General features: G+C 47.9%; 1 protein-coding gene across 2 annotated transcripts in view; it reads right to left on the bottom strand.

The window, feature by feature from the left end:
• The window catches only part of TBC1D22A (TBC1 domain family member 22A), a 2,393,943-nt gene that overhangs the window by 644,526 nt on the left and 1,728,157 nt on the right, over positions 1–21,260 (bottom strand). The gene's annotated exons all lie outside the window — the stretch shown is intronic.

Here is a 21,260-nt window from a genome sequence, read left to right on the forward strand (position 1 = left end):
AATTCCTCCTCCCAGCAGCCACAGCTTTCCAGCGGCAATGACATCCCCATGAAGGGCTTTTGAGTCCCCCACCTGCTGTTGGAAATAAAAGCAGGAGTAATATGCCAGGGCAGCCTCAGTAACATCAGCCTAGGTCTACTCTAACCCAGCGCTCCAATAATTTTGAGGGTCTCATAGTTGCATCTATTAAGGTTGGCCAGCCTAGACAAGAGTCTCCTGGATTTGTTACGGTCGTTATGCGCCTTTATGACATAGGCCCATTATCATCTATTTTAGGACATAGTAAAAAGTTTTAAATGCAGCCTACTAATACATAGGTAACAATGCAAATTGCATCGCGGTTTGCAAACCACTCAATGTGCACATCATTGGTTTGCTAATATGGATTGGACATCAGTCTCTACAACTATCCTGAAAATATTTAAAAATGAGCCACATGTTGCATGGAGCAAATCAAGAAATCTCCAAGAAAGGCTAGTTCTTCAAGAAAGATTATTTTTAATGCGCTCAAATGTTTAATTTATAGTACTATTGTCCAGAGATACTGGCTAAAAAGTAAAACTTTTGTAAGCATTACATAAGGCAGACTCATGAAATAGTCCGATACTACAGAATATGGCATTGTTCAGCTGCACAAGCAGATGACGTATGTTCGTTCCTACATGAAAACTGAGCACCAGTCACTGAATAATGCGTTCAAGGACGGATGGCCAGATAATCCCCAAGCCCTCTCAGGCGTAACCAGTAGCTGCCCTCTGTTCTACCTACTGGACCTTCCTGCGTATCCCATATTGCCAATCCAGGCAGGCACTGATCTGTGGTGGCTGGATGTGTGATTCCAAGTTGGTTTAAGCTCATGAAGTTGCTTGTGTGACAATTCACTTTGAATAATTTTTTGAATTCTTGTTAGGCATGTTATATGTCCCTGCTGTGAGACAAAACTCACTTTCCAAGAATCCGAGAAACACACTGATAAGGGGTTTTAGATTTTGAGAGTGCAAAAACAAAACACACCACATTCAACATATTTTATTAGTGTTAAAATGTGGATCCTTTCTTCAGCAAGCAAACATGTAGTCACATGTTCAGAAAACGGATAAGAGGATAGAATGGGGTGCTAACGGGAACTAGTGGGTGTTACATGAAGTCGTGGTATATAAATTCTATGCAGGTAATGGTCAAATACACTTTTTGAAAACGTATGGGACGAATTATAAGTGGCTTCATTGGAAATGTTTCCAGATTGAGCTGACCAGAGGCAAGATGCCACAGCTCTGATTGAGTGCCCACTGATGCAGTTCTGAAAGACACGTTTTACCAAATAAAAGTAATGAAAAATGACCAAGTCCATAGTTTTAACCACTTCCAGGACTAGGGCTTTCTTATATGCATAAGTGAGTGTGTTGTAAGATATGCATAATGTTGGACTGTATTGTGTTTTATTCATGTTAAAGGTACCAATAGTATGGAGTGACAACCGAAGCAATGGTTTATCCTGTGAGTTTATCATTTTGTTTTGGGGTTAATAAACACATCGTCGGGGAAGGAATGACATCACCAACGTGGGGTGGCTATTTGCCCCTGTGCAATGGTAAAATCCATATTTAGAAGTATTTAAAAATCCCAGATGTGGAGGAATTCTGAAAGTTAATTTTTACCGAACGTGTTGCCAAAGATCACAACATCAATGCATAATGATAAGCAAAAATAATTGCCGCTGGATGCTCCCCCAAAAGAAACAAATAAATAAAGAGGGCATTTGAAATACTTTATAGATGAGAATATTCAATACATTATCATAGAAAAAGCACTGGAAATAATTTGGAGTTAACAAATTGCACAATTACAATGTCCCAATAGAGGGTGGCGTAATGTTATCTCCCAGTGCTGTTAAGCTATTATTACAAGATGTTTGATGAAAAGTACTCCTTAGTCTAATTTTCCGAAAGCCACTAGTCAAATTGGAGAACTCTCATAAGGGAGTCAAGGATGGTAAATCGTATGACATTTAAAACATTGGTAATGAAAATCAAGTATACTAACAAAACAGCCTTTACTAGCCAACTTCAGTTTTAAAGTACCACATTAAAAGTTCATAACTGACATGGGTAATTGTCATTACACTAAAATAAATGTGACCCTTGCATGTAGGTGAGGCTGCTTTGGATACAGCATTACAAATACTTTTAGATCTCAAAGGGAAGTTGCACCGCCAAGCATATTATGAGTTTCCTCACTGCCACAGCTTTCATGGCAGTGAGTCCACCATGAAAGCTGTGACGGTGAGGAAACTAAGGGGGCACCTCAGGGCCATGGGGATGCATGTAGGCGGGCACATGGTGTGCCCCCCTGTCTGCATGCATGCCCTGTTCCTGCACAGCATGGACTTAACAGTCCATGCCGTGAAGGGCATTGCTTTGGCGTTCCCATTGCTGTGCCTTTCTAAGGCTCATTGCTTGGGACCGCCAAAGCACCTCCCGCCAGACCAGGCGAAAACTCCTAATGACATTTTTCAAACAATAAATGTAAAACTTCTAAGTAAGTAAGTATGAAAAAAGGAATGGAATAAACATGTTTTGATTATCTACATTTTACCTGTATTCTTTACAACATTAGCAAAAGGCTAATCTTATTTATTTAACTCAAACTACTGTGACACTCATTGTCTCAATTCGAATCTAATTTCATCTTTGGCTGCAGAGGGCGAATGGCAGGCATTAATGTCTTGCAGGAACAACAGGTTACAGAAAAAGAACAAGTGTCGTCTCCACACCACCCTGTAAAAATGCCACTAAAGATATTGTTTGATTGTTGGACGCTGTAGGCAGGTCTTGGAGGTTGTGATGGGAGATTGAAAATGATGAAAAAGCAAGAAGGTTTCTGACCTCTTGATATGCTGTATTGAAAATACTCATGGAAAACTCAGAAGTAATGCCTATTTCTGAAACTGGTCACATTACTCAAATTGTTAGGCAGGGAATCTGTAAAAGCACTAGTTAAATTTTCTTTTGGATTGCTGCCAATGACAGACTGAGTTGCAATTTTAAAAACACCTTAATGGTGATTCTATGAGAACTGCCTAGTACCGATGAAGGAAAAAAGCCTTGCCTGATAGGTCAATGTAGAGAGAAAGTTGCCTATCCTGTATCCCTGGGGTTTTAGCTTCCTTAGAAGGCTAAATGAACAAAGTTCTTGTCCAATTGAATCTGTGCAACTCCTGAAGAGTGAGAGTTCAGAAAAACGTGAAGGAAGCGCAACTCTACCTGATGGAAGTTTACTTCCATCAGGTAGAGTAAAAGTGGACCAGTTGCAACCAGTATTTTGGTCACACTGTGCTTTAAGAAGGTAATGTTTTCTTTCAGAAACAAGCATTGGAAATGCAATAGGGCTCGCATTAGGAAAGTTTGAACTATTGGTCTTATAAATGAATTTTTTTTATTTATGTGTTATTTTTTAAAATAGCTAAATTATTAGCTTTGTCATTTACAATGCCAATAGTTATAACTTTCGCAAACACCTATAGCATTTGTAATGCAACATGTTTTGTATTTACGTGACTTAGATGTATTGATATTACAAATAACAATGGCTTTTAATTTTTTAAAATAAGTAATACTTAAATAATGTATTTAATTTGTAATGGCAATAGCTTAAACTTTTGCAAATAACTTTTGTGAAGATTATGTTCAGTGTTTTTTATTGTGACGAAAATCCAATAACAGAAGTGAAATATTAACATCTTTTTGTGATTTGTAATAAAGCATGAAAGCTTAAAAACAGCTTGAAACATTGAAAGAACATATTTGAACTAGTGATGCTGTGGTTGCGCTGAGTGATGCTGTGGTTGCGCTGAGTGATACTGTTGCGCTGAGTGACGCTGTTGCGCTGAGTGATGCTGTGGTGGTGCTGAGTGATGCTGTGGTTGCGCTGAGTGGTGTGTGCATCGGTGGAGCTTAGTGGGTGCATTGGTGGAGCTGTGTGGTGGGTGCATTGGTGGAGCTTAGTTGGAGCATTGGTGGATCTGTGTGGTGGGTGCATCGGTGGAGCTGTGTGGTGGGTGCATCGGTGGAGCTGGGTGGTGGGTGCATCTGTGGAGCTGTGTGGTGGGTGCATCTGTGGAGCTGTGTGGTGGGTGCATCGGTGGAGCTGTGTGGTGGGTGCTTCGGTGGAGCTGTGTGGTGGGTGCTTCGGTGGAGCTGTGTGGTGGGTGCTTCGGTGGAGCTGTGTGGTGGGTGCTTCGGTGGAGCTGTGTGGTGGGTGCTTCGGTGGAGCTGTGTGGTGGGTGCATCTGTGGAGCTGTGAGGTGAGTGCCTTGGTGGAGCTGTATGGTGGGTGCCTCGGCGGAGCTGTGTGGTGGGTGCCTCGGTGGAGCTGTGTCGGTGGAGCTGTGTGGTGGGTGCATCGGTGGAGCTGGGTGCATCGGTGGAGCTGTGTCGGTGGAGCTGTGTGGTGGGTGCATCGGTGGAGCTGGGTGGTGGGTGCATCGGTGGAGCTGTGTGGTGGGTGCATCGGTGGAGCTGTGTGGTGGGTGCATCGGTGGAGCTGTGCGGTGGGTGCATCGGTGGAGCTGTGTGGTGGGGGCATCGGTGGAGCTGTGCGGTGGGTGCATCGGTGGAGCTGTGTGGTGGGGCATCTGTGGAGCTCTGTTGTGGTTGCATTGGTGGAGCTGTGTCGGTGGAGCTGTGTGGTGGTTGCATCAGTGAAGCTGGGTGCATCGGTGAAGCTGTGTCGGTGGAGCTGTGTGGTGGGTGCATCGGTGGAGCTGGGTGGTGGGTGCATCAGTGGAGCTGGGTGGTGGGTGCATCGGTGGAGCTGGGTGGTGGGTGCATCGGTGGAGCTGTGTGGTGCGTGCATCTGTGGAGCTGGGTGGTGGGTGCATCGGTGGAGCTGGGTGGTGGGTGCATCGGTGGAGCTGGGTGGTGGGTGCATCGGTGGAGCTGTGTGGTGGGTGCATCTGTGGAGCTGTGTGGTGGGTGCCTCGGTGGAGCTGTGTGGTGGGTGCCTCGGTGGAGCTGTGTGGTGGGTGCCTCGGTGGAGCTGTGTGGTGGGTGCCTCGGTGGAGCTGTGTGGTGGGTGCCTCGGTGGAGCTGTATGGTGGGTGCCTCGGTGGAGCGGTGTGGTGGGTGCATCGGTGGAGCTGTGTCGGTGGAGCTGTGTGGTGGTTGCATCAGTGGAGCTGGGTGGTGGTTGCATCAGTGGAGCTGTGTGGCGGGTGCATCGGTGGAGCTGGGTGGTTGGGGAACGGTGAATGATGGGACAGTGTCAATGAGTAGGCCCTGTCAAGCTGTCGAGAGACAGAGAAGCGACGGCGACGATAGAGAGCAGAAGACAGGCAGGCAGACGCCCGCTGAGAGAAGAGAAAGAGGACAGACAATGAGACAGCCAGGCACGAAAAGCAGAGAGCAAACAGAGAGACAGTCCTGTGGAGGAGGGGGCACTCAGATAGATGGTCACTGAGAGAAGAGAAAGAGAACAGACAAAGTGACAGCCAGACATGAAGAGCAGAAGGCAAACAGAGACAGTCCTGGAGGAGAGGAGAGGGCATTCAGACAGACGGTCACTGAGGAAGAGGACAGGCAGAGAGACAGCCAGATATGAGGAGCAGATGGCAGACAGAGAGAATGCCCTTGAAAGCAGAGGACACTCAGACAGACGGCCACTGAGAGGACAGAGCAGGGAAAGAGACAGCCAGATATGAACATCAGAGGACAGACAGATATTGGAGAGCAGAGGGCACTGGGAAAGGTGGTCACTGAGTGGAGAGAAAGGAGACAGACAAAGAGATAGCCATACATGAAGAGCAGAGGGCAAACAGAGAGACAGCCCTGGAGAGCAGAAGGCAGTCAGACAGACTGTTATGAGAGGCGAGGACGGGGACAAACAAAGAGACAGGTAGACACGAGGAGCAGAGCGAAGATAGAGAGAGAGACAGTACTGGAGAGTAGAGGGCACTCAGACAGACGGTCAATGAGGGAGAGGACAGGCAGAGAAATTCAGAGATGAAGAGCAGAAGTCAGAAAGAGAGACAGCCCTGGAGAGCACAGGGCACTCAAACAGACAGTCACAGAGAGGAAGAGGACAGACAGAGAGAGGCAGCCCTGGTGAGCATAGTGCACTCAGACAGACGGGCACTGAGATCAGACAGAGACACAGGCATAACGAGCAGAGGGCCGGCAGAGAGACAGTCCTGGAGAGCAGAAGAAAGTGGAAGAGTACACGCAGAGAGACACCAGACATGAAGACCAGAGTGCAGACAAAGAGTCATCTCTGGAGAGCCGAGGGGGGCAGGCAGCCTTGGAGTGCAGACCAAAAGGGATGCAGATGGCCTTGACGCCGGCAGAAGAAAGACAGGCAGCCACTGAAGGCAACGGACGTGCGGTCTGTACGAGCAGCAGACATGAGGGATCTCTGAGGGGAAGACACAGCAGACAATCCCTCAAATGAGATGACCGGCTGGTAGCCGGTCAGGGTGAGCGCAGGACAGCTACACAGTCCTAGACAGCAGCGGACAGACTGACAATCACAGACAGACAGTCCTTAGAATAAATACTCTTATCCACTGAAGCAATAATAAACCTACAAGGAAAGACAAAAGGTCAGCTTAACAGCAGACCCAGTGAGAGAGCTTAAAACATACGGACAGAACTGGCAGACCAAAAGACAGACTGAATCAAACACACACATATAAACAGATACTTACAACTACTAATCAGAACACACCATGAAGTACAGCCAGAGGAAGCTATAATTAGACACGTAAAGAAACAGTGACGGAGAGATTGCTTTAGATAGGCACAACAGATGTTGAAAAAATAATTGATAGCAAAGCCTGAGATAAATACTGACACCAAAACGTGCTGAGAGAACTGAGGGACACCGGTATTAAAACGAGAAAGGCATTCAGGCAGGTACGCATTTAAGGCATACACTAACAGTAGGAAAAGTACCATTGGGAACTACTCGCACAACAAAAAAATTACCTAGAGTTGTGATGTGAAACATTTAAAGAAATGTATTATGCTCGAAGGCAAAATATTGTGTCGAGTACAAAAACATGGCGAAATCAAACAAACCTCTAAAGCAGCAAATATATACTTCTTGAGCTTTTCATTAACAGTTTCACAAAAGGGTATCAGCACAAAAGAGAAGATTGGGCTATGCAAGCAATCCTGAACCAATACATAAGTGCACGCTTTTCATTTACCAGTCCTTTTCCAAAAAGCCAGCAACTGAAATGATGCCGTCCTATCACGACAAAAACAACACGAATCCCTATAAAGCCCATTAATTACCTCTGCTGCAGTACCATTCATGAGAACTGTTGCTGTGGTGGGGAGGGGGGCGGGGAGAGGCAAGAAGGGAAGAATAGAGGAGAGTAAGGGTGAGGAGTCGCATGGGGAGCAGAGCCTTTGATGTGCCGGCTGGCCGTGGGCAGTGAATAATTAGGGGAGGAGAAATGCCAGAGCACACGCTGGGGAAAGCTTGAGGGAGGCTGGGGGCTTTGATGCTGTGCACGCGCTTTTTCACGGGCACAGCATCAAATCGCCCCTTTGGATAAGCTCTGGATAAGCGCCAATATGTCTCGACATCTGCAATGCTTGCGCATTGCCAGAGGTCGAGCCCTAAAAAGGAATCTCTGGTGAAGGATTGGTAAGTAGGCTCACAGGGTTTTGCTGCACCATATGTAGTGCCTCGTTCCTAAAAATGTTTTAGCGACACAATCAACGCAAGTAATTCTATTGTTCATCACACTGCCTTCAACCTACTCTTAGTATGTGTCAGGTTCTGTTTTTCTTAACAATTACACCTTTGCTTTCATGTGGTGCACCTGTGCATTGTGGTTAATTCGTCCTATGCCATGTAGCTACCTAGTGTGTATACATCTAACCTGACCTTTCCTTTATCTTTATACAGATAGCTGAAAAGTAAGTTGGTGAGCACAGCTAAAGGCTCATGGGGTTATCAGTAACCGAGGAATCAGGAAGCTTAATGTGGGGATCAGGACTGGCGGTGAATTGTTTGTAAGTTTAAAGAGGAGCCGACATGTTGCAACGTTGATGGATGAAAGCACTGAAAGCAATGTAGAGAAATACCAGAGGTCAAGGCTTCTTCCTGAAACCATTCCCCGCATGGCAACCACATCTCACAAGACTTGCAAGACCACACACACTCATTATTGGGGGTGGGATTCTCAAAGGACTTACCCAGTACCTCAAAAAGACAAACCTGACATTCAGTGCCTAGACGAACTATAAAAATAATGATATGTAGCTTTTCTCCATAGCTGTACCACAAACTCATTCAGAAATTAACCAAAACTGCTAAATCATTAGGAAATGTATTATAATTATTACTTAGTGCACATTAAATATACTGAGCAACACTTAAGTGCTATTTAAATGTTCACTGTATCTTAAATTCTAAAACTATATCACCATTGAGACTAAGCCTTGACTGCTTAACCATGCTAACACTTGAGCGTCAAAAGGAGGCACGTGACTCTTCAAGTTAGCTAGTAAGTAGTACTTAGATCAGGGGATATAGAGATAACAGGCAAAATTCCTGTCCAGTAATTCTGAGCCCTCACGGTCTTGGAGGATTAGCTTGAAATAATGTCTTTTAGGTAAAAGGCAGCAAATTAACACAACTTTGAAAGAAGCACCTACTTTTACCCTTCACTACCTCTACAACTTGGCCATTTGTGTCGTTTTTTCCAAATTTGTACATGGCACCAACAATAGACTGGCACCAACAATAGACTTACAGGTAAAATGTAATTATACACATTAGTGGTATGCTATTGTTGCAACTGAGCTATGACACAGTGCCAATGAAAAAATATTCCATGTCTATTCGCTGCACAACAGACCACAGATCATAAGTGCAATCTTGCACAACTCACTGGAGTATGACAAGATTGGTGCGCCCTGCTTCGGGCATTGCATTTGAATGGACTTTACTCTTCTTATCCTATTAGAATCCATGAACCACCCTCTGCTGATCCACCAACAGTTGTTCAAGAACGATATTTCCACCCACCTGGAATGCACAACAAGATGCCATGTGTCCTGTAGCTCTCTTGTAATCAGCCATTTAACTACTTCCACTTGAGGTAGACCAAAGATGAAAATGGCAAATAAGGAAATCCATTCAATTCACAACAGCAGAAACAATTGAAAACTCCCATATGAGAGATACCAGTTTGGGTGTACTTGGGACAATTAGGTTGCAACTGGGTACACCGAATACTCCAGTATCTCTGATGAAATGTGTTTCAGTACTCCACATCTAAGCCTGAAATTCTAAAAGGCAACCAAAATACAGGGTGCTGCTCTTTCCCACCGGAAAGTCAACCAGTTGTTGTTACAGGTGAGGATATAATGCTCCCCATCTGAGCTGAACATAAGCTATCTCCCTAGGTATGTTGCATTGTCCCCAGAATATGCCACATGCTATGACATAGCGTGTCACCCCATTATTGTGGGGAATCCTGTTTTGCAGTTCTACTATGAAACGAAACAAAAAGCCTCTGGGTTAACAGCCTTTGTAGGTCCGACCATAAACATGTGGATTTGCACCTAGAAGTGCACCTACTGAATGCTACTTGTTGAATTGGTCCTTTATGTAGTATCATCCCAGAAATTGTTACCATCACTGTCCTGTTTTCTCAACCCATTTTTGTTGCCTCTCAAGACTGCGCATTTTACCACAGCTAAATAGAGCTAAATTGCTTGTACTCTAGCCATTAAACATGGTAAAATTGGCTTACGCCTAATTGCCATACATAATTTATTTACTTATACGTCCCCTTTCCTTCCCCTTCCCACCCACCACCCGTGTTCCAAGTTCACCACCTAAACTATCCATGTAATTCGCAACCACTAGTCTTCTGTCAGATGTTCTGTATCAGAGAGGCGCAATAAACGGAAGTATCGAGGGCAAGTGACTTCTCAAAATTCAGAAGACAACAATGATAAGAAGGGCTGCCACAGCTCGACATACCGGGATCCCTCCCCTGCCATAATCAGCATGAGCTTCTCCATGCCAAGTACCTGCCATAAGCGGTGAAGCCAGCCATTGAATGTCGGGACATGCGCGGTCCGCCAATGTGTGAGTATATTTTGCATTGCTAAGCCCAGCGCAATCGCTATCAAGCGGCCTCTGCGAGAGCGCAGTGGATACGTCAAAGGATTTGGGAGGCCCAGGAGGACGAATGAGGGGAATCGTGGAATGTCTGTGTCAAAATGAGCATCTACCTCGTCCAGTACCTGTTTCCAGTAGGCTTGGAGGTGAACGCAGTCCCAAAGTGGGTGTACCAATGGCCCACGTGTCCGCAGCCCCACCAACATGTCGCCTCTCTAGTGTGGTCCATAGCATGAAGACGTTCGGTGGTACTGTACCAGTAAGTTAATATCCTAGTGAGGGTGTCAGTGAGTCCCATGTGATATGCGGAATGCCGCGCTCTGTAATATATGCCTCCCCACTCCTTATGACTAAGTGTCCTGCCTAGTTCCCTCTCCCATCGTGCCCTGCCGGAGCTGTAGGTGTGAGCAATGGTAAAGTCAGATTTTAAGTCACAATTCTGAAAAGGCCACTTTTAGAAAGTTGGCATTTTCTTGTCCCAACCATATGGCGTCTACAGCATGTATCCTGGGTCACATGATTAGGAGTAGCTGTCAGTTGGTCTGTGTACTGCTCCCAGACAGTGAGACAAAGGATAATAGGTGTTGGCAGGATGGGCCAACTCTGACTTGAAGGGGAGGAGCTGTCATCTACCACACTTGCACATTGCAAAGGCTCTGCCTGAGCACACTCACAAAGTGTTTGACACTAGTTATTTTTCACACTAGTCACTTTTGACCCCAGACAAGCTGGGGCTAGGGCAAGAAGGAAGATATTCGAGACACCTCTGGGGGTCGAAAATCCCAGAACCTTTTCCTACTTAAAAAGTGGGCATCAGGTAATAATATTGGACCCTCAGATCCAACTCTTCAATACACCTGTGGATCTGTGAAAGACTCAGAATGCCTCCTGTGCTGCTCTGCAAGAAGGACTGCTTCTCTTTGGCCTTACTGCCAGAATAAAAGGACTGGAACTGTACCTTGAACACATGACCATCAAGTGACTCCAATGGTTAGTTGGCTGGCATCCTGATCAGAACCTCATGGAGAGAAAATGCTTCAACAACCATGAACCTAACACATGGACTCTGTCTGCTGTGAGTCTTGCCCCCCAATTAATGCCACCCCAGTCTTAGATACCTGAGAGTGGGCCTGGAGGTGCTCTACCAGACTGGCTGCGGTCCTTTAAGTAGAAACGATGCATCACGACGCATCTCCTCATAGCTGTATCAGGACGACCAAAGGAGAAAACATTCCAGATAGTATACCTTGTATCCTAGCCTGCAGTCTCCTTTGGAACCTCCACTGCATGACACATCCTTGAAGCAGGCCTCTCAAATGTAAAGACGCTGTAAGGACTATTCCTGATAATGTTCATGTAAGTAATGTTAAAATGCCAATAAAGTTGGTTAAAAAAAAGATCCTCCAAGCAGGCCTTCACATCGCAAGCCCTTGATAGACGGCATCCTCAACGATGATACAGGACACAGCATCGCAGCACCACAGCTTTTTCGGGACCCACCAGTGCGCTGGCCATCTTCGATGCAGGAATTCACATATCAAGCCCCTCATTTACGGCATCCTCGATGACAACGTAGGACTCCGCATCTCAGCCCGCAGCTCCTTGGAACTGCTGATGAGAGATAAATCTTCGATGCGGGACATCACAACTCTCTGCAACCAGGATTTAAGGTAATTTGTTCAGCTGTCCTACCTTGGTCCCTGTATCTCTCCCATGTTTCATCGTGGTCGGCCTGAACTGTGACTTTGTCGCTGTCAGACATTACCCAATACCCACAGTTGGCGCATGGTGCTTCTAGGCATTATTTTCACCTAAATCTTTGAAATTGGATATCTCTAGTTCTACTGATTGAATTTTTGTCATTTTTATCTCAAATAATTTATTACATTTTACAAATTGTTTCTAAATAGTTTTTGTTTCTTGCATTGGGTTTTTACTTTATTATTGTTTGAAGTACTGCATAAATAATTTACACACTGTGTCTAATTTAAGCCTGATTGCTTTGTGCCAAGTTGCTGTAGGGTTAAGCACAGGTTGATTTGGGGTTTGCTTGTGACTTCACCCTGACAAAAATTGTGGGTGCTGCTTGAGTAGGGTTTCACCCCGACTCAACCAACAACCTAATTTCCAACACAACTGTACAGACAGTTGGGATCTGTCAATGAAAATAGCAATTCTCTTTGCATTTCACATTATGTGATGCTCAGTCCTGTATTCAGAGACAACAACTTAGTTGCGAGGCAAAATAACATGAGTTTCTTTTTCATAACGAACAAAGCTTTTAGAGCTGTATTCATGTCAGTCTATCAATAAATACATACATGACATAATTCTATTTACTTTGGTGCAATAATATGTAATGGTTTTTGAGATTACTGCATTTCTGAAAACAGCAATCACATATTTAAATGTGTTTGCTTGTTAAGGGAATATTGCTGTGCAATCAACCTAGGTGGTATGGTACTATATGCTGTGTTAGAAGATATGACTTCAAGAAGAGCTGTTTTGCACAAAGGCGACAAGTCACAGTCATCTTCCTTTGTCACTCTCGATTAATTTCTCACTATCAATCAATCAATCAATCATACCATTTGTATAGCGCACTACTCACCCGGGAGGGTCTCAAGGCGCTTGGGGAAGGGGTATGCTACTGCTCGAACGGCCAGGTCTTGAGTTGTTTCCTGAAGGCGAGATGGTCCTGGGGCAGCCGAAGCTGGATGGGGAGGGAGTTCCATGTCTTGGCAGCCAGGTAAGAGAAGGATCATCCTACGGCGGTGGCTCTTCGGATGCGTGGTACGGCTGCGAGGGCGAGGCTGGTGGACCGTAGCTGGCGGGTGGGCGTGTAGAAGGTCAGGCGGTCGTTGAGGTACTTGGGGCCCAGGTCGTGGAGAGACTTGTGTGCGTGGGTAAGGAGCCGGAACGTGATCCTCTTGTCGACGGGGAGCCAGTGCAGGTTCCTCAGGTGGCTGGAGATGTGGCTGCGTCGGGGGACATCAAGGATGAGTCAGGCGGAGGCGTTCTGGATGCGCTGGAGTCTTTTCTGTAGCTTCGCTATGGTTCCGGCGTAGAGGGCGTTTCCGTAGTCCAGTCGGCTGGTGACGAGTGCCTGGGTGACAGTCTTCCTGGTCTCGGTCGGGATCCAGCGGAAGATCTTGCGAAGCATACGCAGGGTGTTGAAGCACGTTGAGGAGACGGCGTTGACTTGTCTGGTCATTGAGAGGGAGGAGTCCAGGATGAAGCCCAGGTTGCGTGCGTGGTCGGTTGGCTTGGGTGCGGTGCCCAGGGCCGGGGGCCACCAGGAGTCGTCCCAGGCGGAGGGCGAAGATCCCAGGATGAGGACTTCCGTCTTGTCCGAGTTCAGTTTCAGGCGGCTGTCCTTCATCCACTCGGCGACGTCTTTCATCCCTTCGTGTAGGCAGGTTCTGGCGGTGTCGGGGTCTCTGGTGAGGGAGAGGATCAGCTGGGTGTCGTCGGCGTAAGAGATGATGTTGAGGTTGTGCTGGCGTGCGATGGCTGCAAGAAGTCTCATGTAGACGTTGAAGAGGGTGGGGCTGAGTGAAGATCCTTGCGGGATGCCGCAGATGACTTCGGTGGCCTCGGAGCGAAACGGGGGGAGGCGGACTCTTTGTGTTCTTCCGGCGAGGAACGAGATGATCCACTCCAGTGCCTTCTCTTGGATACCGATGTTGCTGAGGCGCTGGACTAGGGTGCGGTGGCAGACAGTGTCGAACGCAGCGGAGAGGTCCAGGAGGATGAGGGCCACTGTTTCCCCCTTGTCGAGCAGGGTCCGGATGTCGTCGGTAGCTGCGATGAGGGCGGTCTCGGTGCTGTGGTTGGCTCTGAAGCCGGACTGCGAGGGGTCGAGGGATCTGTTCGTCTCGAGGAAGGCGGTCAGCTGTCTGTTGACGATCTTCTCGATGACCTTGGCAGGAAAAGGGAGGAGCGAGATGGCGCGGATGTTTTTGAGGTCGGTGGGGTCCGCTGTAGGTTTCTTCAGGAGGGCGCTGAGCTCGGCGTGCTTCCAGCTCTCCGGGAAGGTGGCGGTGTTGAAGGAGGTGTTGATGATATTCCAGAGTTGGGGTGCGATGGTGGAGTCGGCCTTGTTGAAGACGAGGTGTGGGCAGGGGTCGGTCGGTGATCCGGAGTGGATGGTGTTCATCGTGCGGGCTGTGTCTTCGGTGGTCACCGTGGTCCAGGTGCGAAGGGTGGCGGTGGGGGGCATTGGTTCGACGGTTGGGTGTGTGGGTGGTGCGCCGAAGCTGTTGTGGATGTTGGCGATCTTGCGGTGGAAGAACGAGGCGAGGGAGTCGCAGAGGTCTTGTGACGGAGTGATGTCGTTGGTGCCCGTGCTGGGGTTGGAGAACTCCTTGACGATGCTGAAGAGTTCCTTGCTGTCGTGGGTATTGTTGTCCAGTCGTTCCTTCAGGGATTTCTTTTTGGTGGTGCGGATGAGCTGGTGGTTCTTGCGGGTAGCGTGTTTGAGGGCGGTCATGTTGTCGGTGGTCCGGTCGAGGAGCCAGGCTTTATCGAGGGTGCGGCAGGTCTTCTTGGAGTCCTTGAGTTCGTCGGTGAACCAGGATGCCTTCTTGCTTCTGGGTCTGCTGGGAGGGTTCTTCAGAGGAGCGAGGTCGTCGGCGCAGACGGACAGCCACTGCGTGAAGTTGCGGGCAGCTTCGTTGGGGTCCGTTGTGTTGGCGGGTGGGTTCTGGCTGAGGGAGGTGGTGAGCTGGTCCGCGGTGATCTTGCTCCAATTCCTGTGAGGTACCTGTTGTGGGTGGTGGTGGGTCGTGGTTCTTTTGAATGCTGAAGTGGACGCAGCTGTGGTCGGTCCTGTGGAGTCCGGTGGCGTGGCTGAAGGTGATGTACTTGCTGGAAGAGAAGACGGGGTCAAGCGTGTGGCCGGCGTAGTGGGTGGGGGTGTTGACCAGTTGCTTGAGTCCGAGGTTGGCGAGGTTTTCCAGCAGGGCGACGGTGTTGCGGTCCTTGTTGTTCTCCAGGTGGAAGTTGAGGTCCCCTAGGAGGATGTAGTCAGCGGAGGGGAGGGCGTGTGGGCTGATGAAGTCTGTGATGTCTTCGCTGAATTGTGTGCGTGGTCCCGGGGGTCTGTAGACGAGGGTGCCTCTGAGGGTCGTCTTAGGGTCGGTCTGAATCTGGAAGTGGAGATGTTCTGCTGCGGCGAAGGAGTCGTTGGTGTTGGTCGTGATGCGGATGGTGTTCTTGTGGACGATGGCGATGCCTCCTCCGGTCTGGTTGATGCGGTCCCTCCTGATGATCTTGTACCCGTCCGGGATGGCGATGGCGATGTCGGGTGCAGAGGAGGCGTTCATCCAGGTTTCCGTGAGGAAGGCGACGTCCGGTGATGTAGCCTCGAGGAGGTTCCAGAGTTCCACGGCGTGTCTGTGGACGGATCGGGTGTTGAGCAGGATGCACTTGAGGTGGTTGCTGCTGGTGCTTGTCTTGGCGGGTGCGGGGCAGGTTCGGAGGCAAGTGAACTTGCAGGTACAGCAGGTGAAGGGTCCGTGGGTGCATCTCGGGGCGGCTCGGCAGCATACGTGGGTCCGGCCGGCATTGAGTGCGTTGAGAGTGGCGGCGTCGTAGGTCAGACGGGTCGTCTTGCATCGACGGGGGGGGCCAGGGGTCCTGGCACTGGGCGCGGTCCAGGCGCGGACGGGCGCAGACGGGCTTGCCTTTGGCGCGCCTTCGGCGCACAATTGGCGCGCCCACTGCGCGTCAACGCTGCACGTGGGTGGGGGCGTCATAAGAAGGAATCCGAGTGGCGGGAGCGGCGAATGGGCTGTCGGGGGCGGGGCCGCAGGGAGGCAGCGGCGGGAAAAGAACCAGGCAAGCGGGCGGCTCAGCGGCGGCTGGGTCGCTCGAGGTAGGCAGAGCAGGAGGCAGGCAGCGGCAGCAGCGGTGACGCGTGGGGGGTGACCTCGCCTGGAGCAGGCTCAGCGGTCACTCCCTCGTGGTCAGCGCTGCTTCCTTAAGAAGGAATCCGGGTGGCGGGAGCGGCGAATGGGCTGTCAGGGGGCGGGGCCGCAGGGAGGCAGCGGCGGGAAAAGAACCAGGCAAGCGGGCGGCTCAGCGGCAGCTGGGTCGCTCGAGGTAGGCAGAGCAGGAGGCAGGCAGCGGCAGCAGCGGTGACGCGTGGGGGGTGACCTCGCCTTGGGCAGGCTCAGCGGTCACTCCCTTGTGGTCAGCGCTGCCTCCTAAAGAAGGAATCCGGGTGGCGGGAGCGGCGAATGGGCTGTTGGGGGGCGGGGCCGCAGGGAGGCAGCGGCGGGAAAAGAACCAGGCAAGCGGGCGGCTCAGCGGCGGCTGGGTCGCTCGAGGTAGGCAGAGCAGGAGGCAGGCAGCGGCAGCAGTGGTGACGCGTGGGGGGTGACCTCGCCTGGAGCAGGCTCAGCGGTCACTCCCTCATGGTCAGCGCTGCTTCCTTAAGAAGGAATCCGGGTGGCGGGAGCGGCGAATGGGCTGTCGGGGGCGGGGCCGCAGGGAGGCAGTGGCGGGAAAAGAACCAGGCAAGCGGGCGGCTCAGCGGCGGCTGGGTCGCTCGAGGTAGGCAGAGCAGGAGGCAGGCAGCGGCAGCAGCAGTGACGCGTGGGGGGTGACCTCGCCTGGAGCAGGCTCAGCGGTCACTAGGGACTTTCTTTGTAGTGTAAAACAATGCTGCATTTCAGTGAAGTCATTTTTGGAAGTCTATAAGTCCGCCACAAAAAGTAAAACAGAAGTATATTAGCCACAAAGAATTCCAGATTTGCTGCCTTGTAAGTATTCCTAAACAGGAAGCCGCCCAGCAGGTTTTCCTTCAATGTTCAGTTTACTCCCTCTGCCTGCATTAAGGCTCTGATAAGTCTTCCCTACTGTTCTGCCTTCTGAATTGCTCATAGACTTGAAAAATGTGCATCAAGAGGACTCTGCTTGGCACTTCACTAACCAATGACTATTTTATGTTTGTTGTAGATGTCAGTTATCTCCATTTTTTTAGACATCTATGTATTTAGACTTCTCCAAAAAATGCAATGACTTTGAAGTTTATGGTGGGCTCAGCTTAAAAATATAACTTAACTCCACCATCTTATGAAGTAGAGACAAGAGAGTTAAACCAGGAGCTGACTTTTGGCCGCAGACATAGAGAATCTGTCCCTGTTTAGACTACGCAAAATGTATTTCCTTGTGATGTATCTCAATGTGAGAATTCATGAACTGGGGTGGAGCTAGACATTCCCTAAGGAGGAATACTACTGTCGAGGGAACAGCATCAAGAGATTGTCTGTGCAAGGAACATCTTTACTCAAACAGACTTGATATCTACAGTACTGTTGTTGACTTACAGGACACTGCCCCATTGATATTGACAAATATGTGTTCAAAGAAAGCAGTTAATAGGATGGAATTGAGATTTAGGTGGGAGAAATGTGATAAGTGATCGTCATTCATCTGAAAAGTCATGGTAAACAATGATGAGCACAGTGGAGGAGTGTTTTATGTGTACACTGAGCACTCAATTTAATTCATTAATAAGCAATCCTATCCCATTCTTATATTGATCAGCACGTTTTCAATTTACATGAGTTGATTTGGTGAATAAAATAAATGTATTTCTTAGAAATTTGTAACCTCCGTTTATTTTTATTGTATACTTTCTTAGTCCAGGAAATAAAATGTGACATCTGACACATGCTTCACTCAGTGGACGGTTGGGTCAAGCAAGTGAGCTGGGCTACTGTTTGAGTGCATCAACATTTCAAATTACCAACAGTTGCACACCAGAGCAATATTTAGATTAAAATATTAACATCTTCTTGAATTTTATGTATCTTCTCCGATTCAATCATAACATTCCAAAATTCCACATATGTCAATTACTACGATCACTACATACAGCCAAGGTCGCCAAGATCATTGCTCTTTTGTTGAGAGCTGGGAAATTAGGGAGTCTATCTGCTCCCAGAGAACAATGTCATTGGATTGGTTTAGTTGGTGGGAAATGATATAGAGAAGCCTTCTAGAATCTTCTTTCAAGCTGTAACTTTGTGATCTTTAGAATATTAAGGGATACACTGTACTGTCTTCACTGAGGAAAGACTTCTGTGTGAGGTCTTGGGAAAGACAAGTGGTAGGGGTTAGGGGGAGTTTATCTGGGACTACCTATTGTCCATCAACAGGCTTGATGTCTTACTGTGGACAGTTTAGATTTGTTACAAAATGTCAAAACGAATCCAGTCCTAAAAGACAGGGCAGGCCTTTTGTCAGATTCCTTTGTGTGTGAGTGTGTGGCAGAATCATTTAAAGTGCAAGTGGGGCTGGGTGCAGCTCCTCCAGGTCATCATGCCAGGATGGCCCATCCTGTCAGAACAAAAGCTCCCTTTGTGTCACTGTCTGAAAGGAAAAAACAAACTCCAACAGCAGAACGATTCAGAGCCATTCACAGTCATATGACCTAAGACACGAGCAGAAGACCCAAATGGTTAAGACATGGAAATGCCACATTTCTAAATGTAACATTGTTAGAACTGTGACATGCAATGTGACTATGCCATAAAAGAGGTTTTTGGTGTACAGTTCATTTGAGTTGAAACACAATATCTCTCTTGGCTCCCAATCCAAAGTTCTCACTTTGGATTGGCTTCCAATTAAGAAAAATTTTAATGTGAAAAATAAACTTTTCACATGTCGTGCCAACCGTACGACCCGTTTCTCAATTAAGAAAAATTAAGAAAAATTATCTAACTTTAGTCAAAGACGAATGAGAGCACTGTTGACCGACACTTGATTTCCTGCTCCAATGTCCAGCTGGCTACTCTCGGGCACCGTGAATGGCTTCCACGAGGCAGCACAATGTACCCCAATTCATCACCAAAAATGCTGTAATGATAATGAGGCCGCCAGATATCATAGGAGGAAAGCGTATTGGTTTATTGAGACAGTACGTCTATCCATGAAAGGGCTCATGAGTAATCTATGATCTCACTTCATTCTACATTCTACCTACTAATCTCCAATATCCACATCATCACACTTCCCCAGTGTTATTATGGGTAAGGTAGTCTTTGATGCCCTTCGTAACATTATTAAACATCACAGGAGCCTCAGCAAATTAGACTTGGATGCGCCAGATGACAAAGCCCTAGACCCGCAGGAGCCCAGGTCTGCCAGGATGCAAGAAACCAGGCCATGGTCAAACAGTGTGATGGCATATTGAATGGAGTCTGTCAAACTGGGGGCTAGGTGTTTATCAAGGAGAAGTTGTTCAATTCTAGCATATGTTTTATGGGCTCCCAAGAAGTGGGAGTAGTCCTGCATCTGTGGGTGTTAGGGCCTCCCTGCATCACAGCTGAGTTCCTGCATCAATGTTTTGCCTGCGGCCAATAAGGCCACCAAGCCTTTCCTCCCTGTGTAGTCAGTGTCAATCAACCTGTCAAGTACTTATTTAAGATCACCTCTGATGATCAGAGGCATGGACGATTAAGCCAATATAGTTCAGATTACCTCTGAAAGGAAGACCTCTTGCCTTTGATTAGAGCTGTAAACCAAGGCCAAAGGGGTTGACCTCTTAGAGAGTCATGTGAGGTCACCCCCTCTCGCTGGCATCTCGAAGGGTCCCTCTCCTGACCAGTGGGTAGCAGCGATGTATCAGGAAGCTCACCACAGCAGCTTTCTTTCGACCAGATATTGGCCCAGATGTTCTCTCGATTTCAAGTGGGATTGATTGAATTTTAGCAAAAGGGTTTCTTGACAAAGCCCTATATCTGCATGAAGAAGGGTCTGGTCATGTAGGATGGAGCCTCAGTAAACTGGATTGTTAATACCCCTTAAATTGCATGGGATGATGATGAGTGTAGTAGTAACCATGATCATGTCCTGTAGAATGGAGACTTAGTTTCTGGTGTTTTGGAAAGGGTATCACATGCGGGGGCACCTGGTGGTAGAATGTTGATCCCTCCCAAGGTGATTCCTTTGTGAAAGAGGTTGTCACAGAGTGAATATTAGCCCTTATGGGGTTCAGGTGCCAAGAAGGGTGGTAAGAACAACAAAAACAAGGAAAAACGTCTGGAGACGGGAAGAAAAGGCTGCTGTCAATGCTGGACCAAAGTGATGCCCGCCCAGGCCAGCGACATCTTTGTCCAAGTCTCATAGGCTGCATAGACCCAGTGGCTCCCAAGGCAACATCTTCCCTCAAACCCAATGGTATATGGGGCTGTCAAGTGGTCAGTTCTCTGTGGCCTCCGGGCCTGTGGATGAAGATGGTGATGTAGTCAAGCAAGATACCAATGGACTGTTCACTCTTTAAACTTACTTCAGTGCTGCCCACCCCATGTCAGCTTGTATTTCCTTTTGTTTGGGGAAATTACATTTACACCCTCATTGTACCAGTGTCCACTCCAGGCTCCTTAGGTGCTGTGACCTCTGCTTCTCCACCTCTGCGACTGAAATTGGAAGGTTCAGTGCCTGGTAGGCATCCCACAGAGACTTGATTGTCCAACCTTTTACTTGTCATTTGAAGAGTCGGAGGAAGGGATACCTCCATCTGTATCTGACATTGTTCTTCCTCAAGATCATGATATCTCGCTGAAAGGATCTGCACTTGATCAGAGTGCTCATTGAAAAATCCTGCAAGATTTGATTGTCAACTCCATTATAATGAATTGGGCCACCTCGTCTTGTCACTTTTTAGGATCACATCCTTGTTCTCAAAATGGTGGAAACAGACCAAATATTAGCTGGTAACTTAGAGTTCAGGCAGAAACATCCCTGATCTGGAGGTTACAGCAGCAGGACTGATTTTCCAGATCCACTTGTTTTTCTTGGAGCGAAATCAGTTGTTCATTCATGGTCACCAGACTGGAGCAGTACTTCTCTAAATCTAGAGTAAACTCATCTTGGGTAGTTTCCAGAGAGTCCACCCTAGTTCTGAGATTTTGGAGGTCCTGCCAGTACTCAGAAAGTTTCTGTTTAAGATCTGCACAAATGGCGCTGAGTTTATTCTCGACTTTCATGAAAAAGTTGACCATAAAGCTTTTAATGGGAACTTCTGTATACAAGTGTTGGTTATTTTTGCTCTAGGTGCTTGTCTGTCTGCATGGGGTGCACGTCACCTGTCTCACCTTTATTTG

The sequence above is a fragment of the Lissotriton helveticus genome, chromosome 1_1, assembly GCF_964261635.1.
Source record: "Lissotriton helveticus chromosome 1_1, aLisHel1.1, whole genome shotgun sequence".
In the NCBI taxonomy this organism is placed as follows: domain Eukaryota; kingdom Metazoa; phylum Chordata; class Amphibia; order Caudata; family Salamandridae; genus Lissotriton; species Lissotriton helveticus.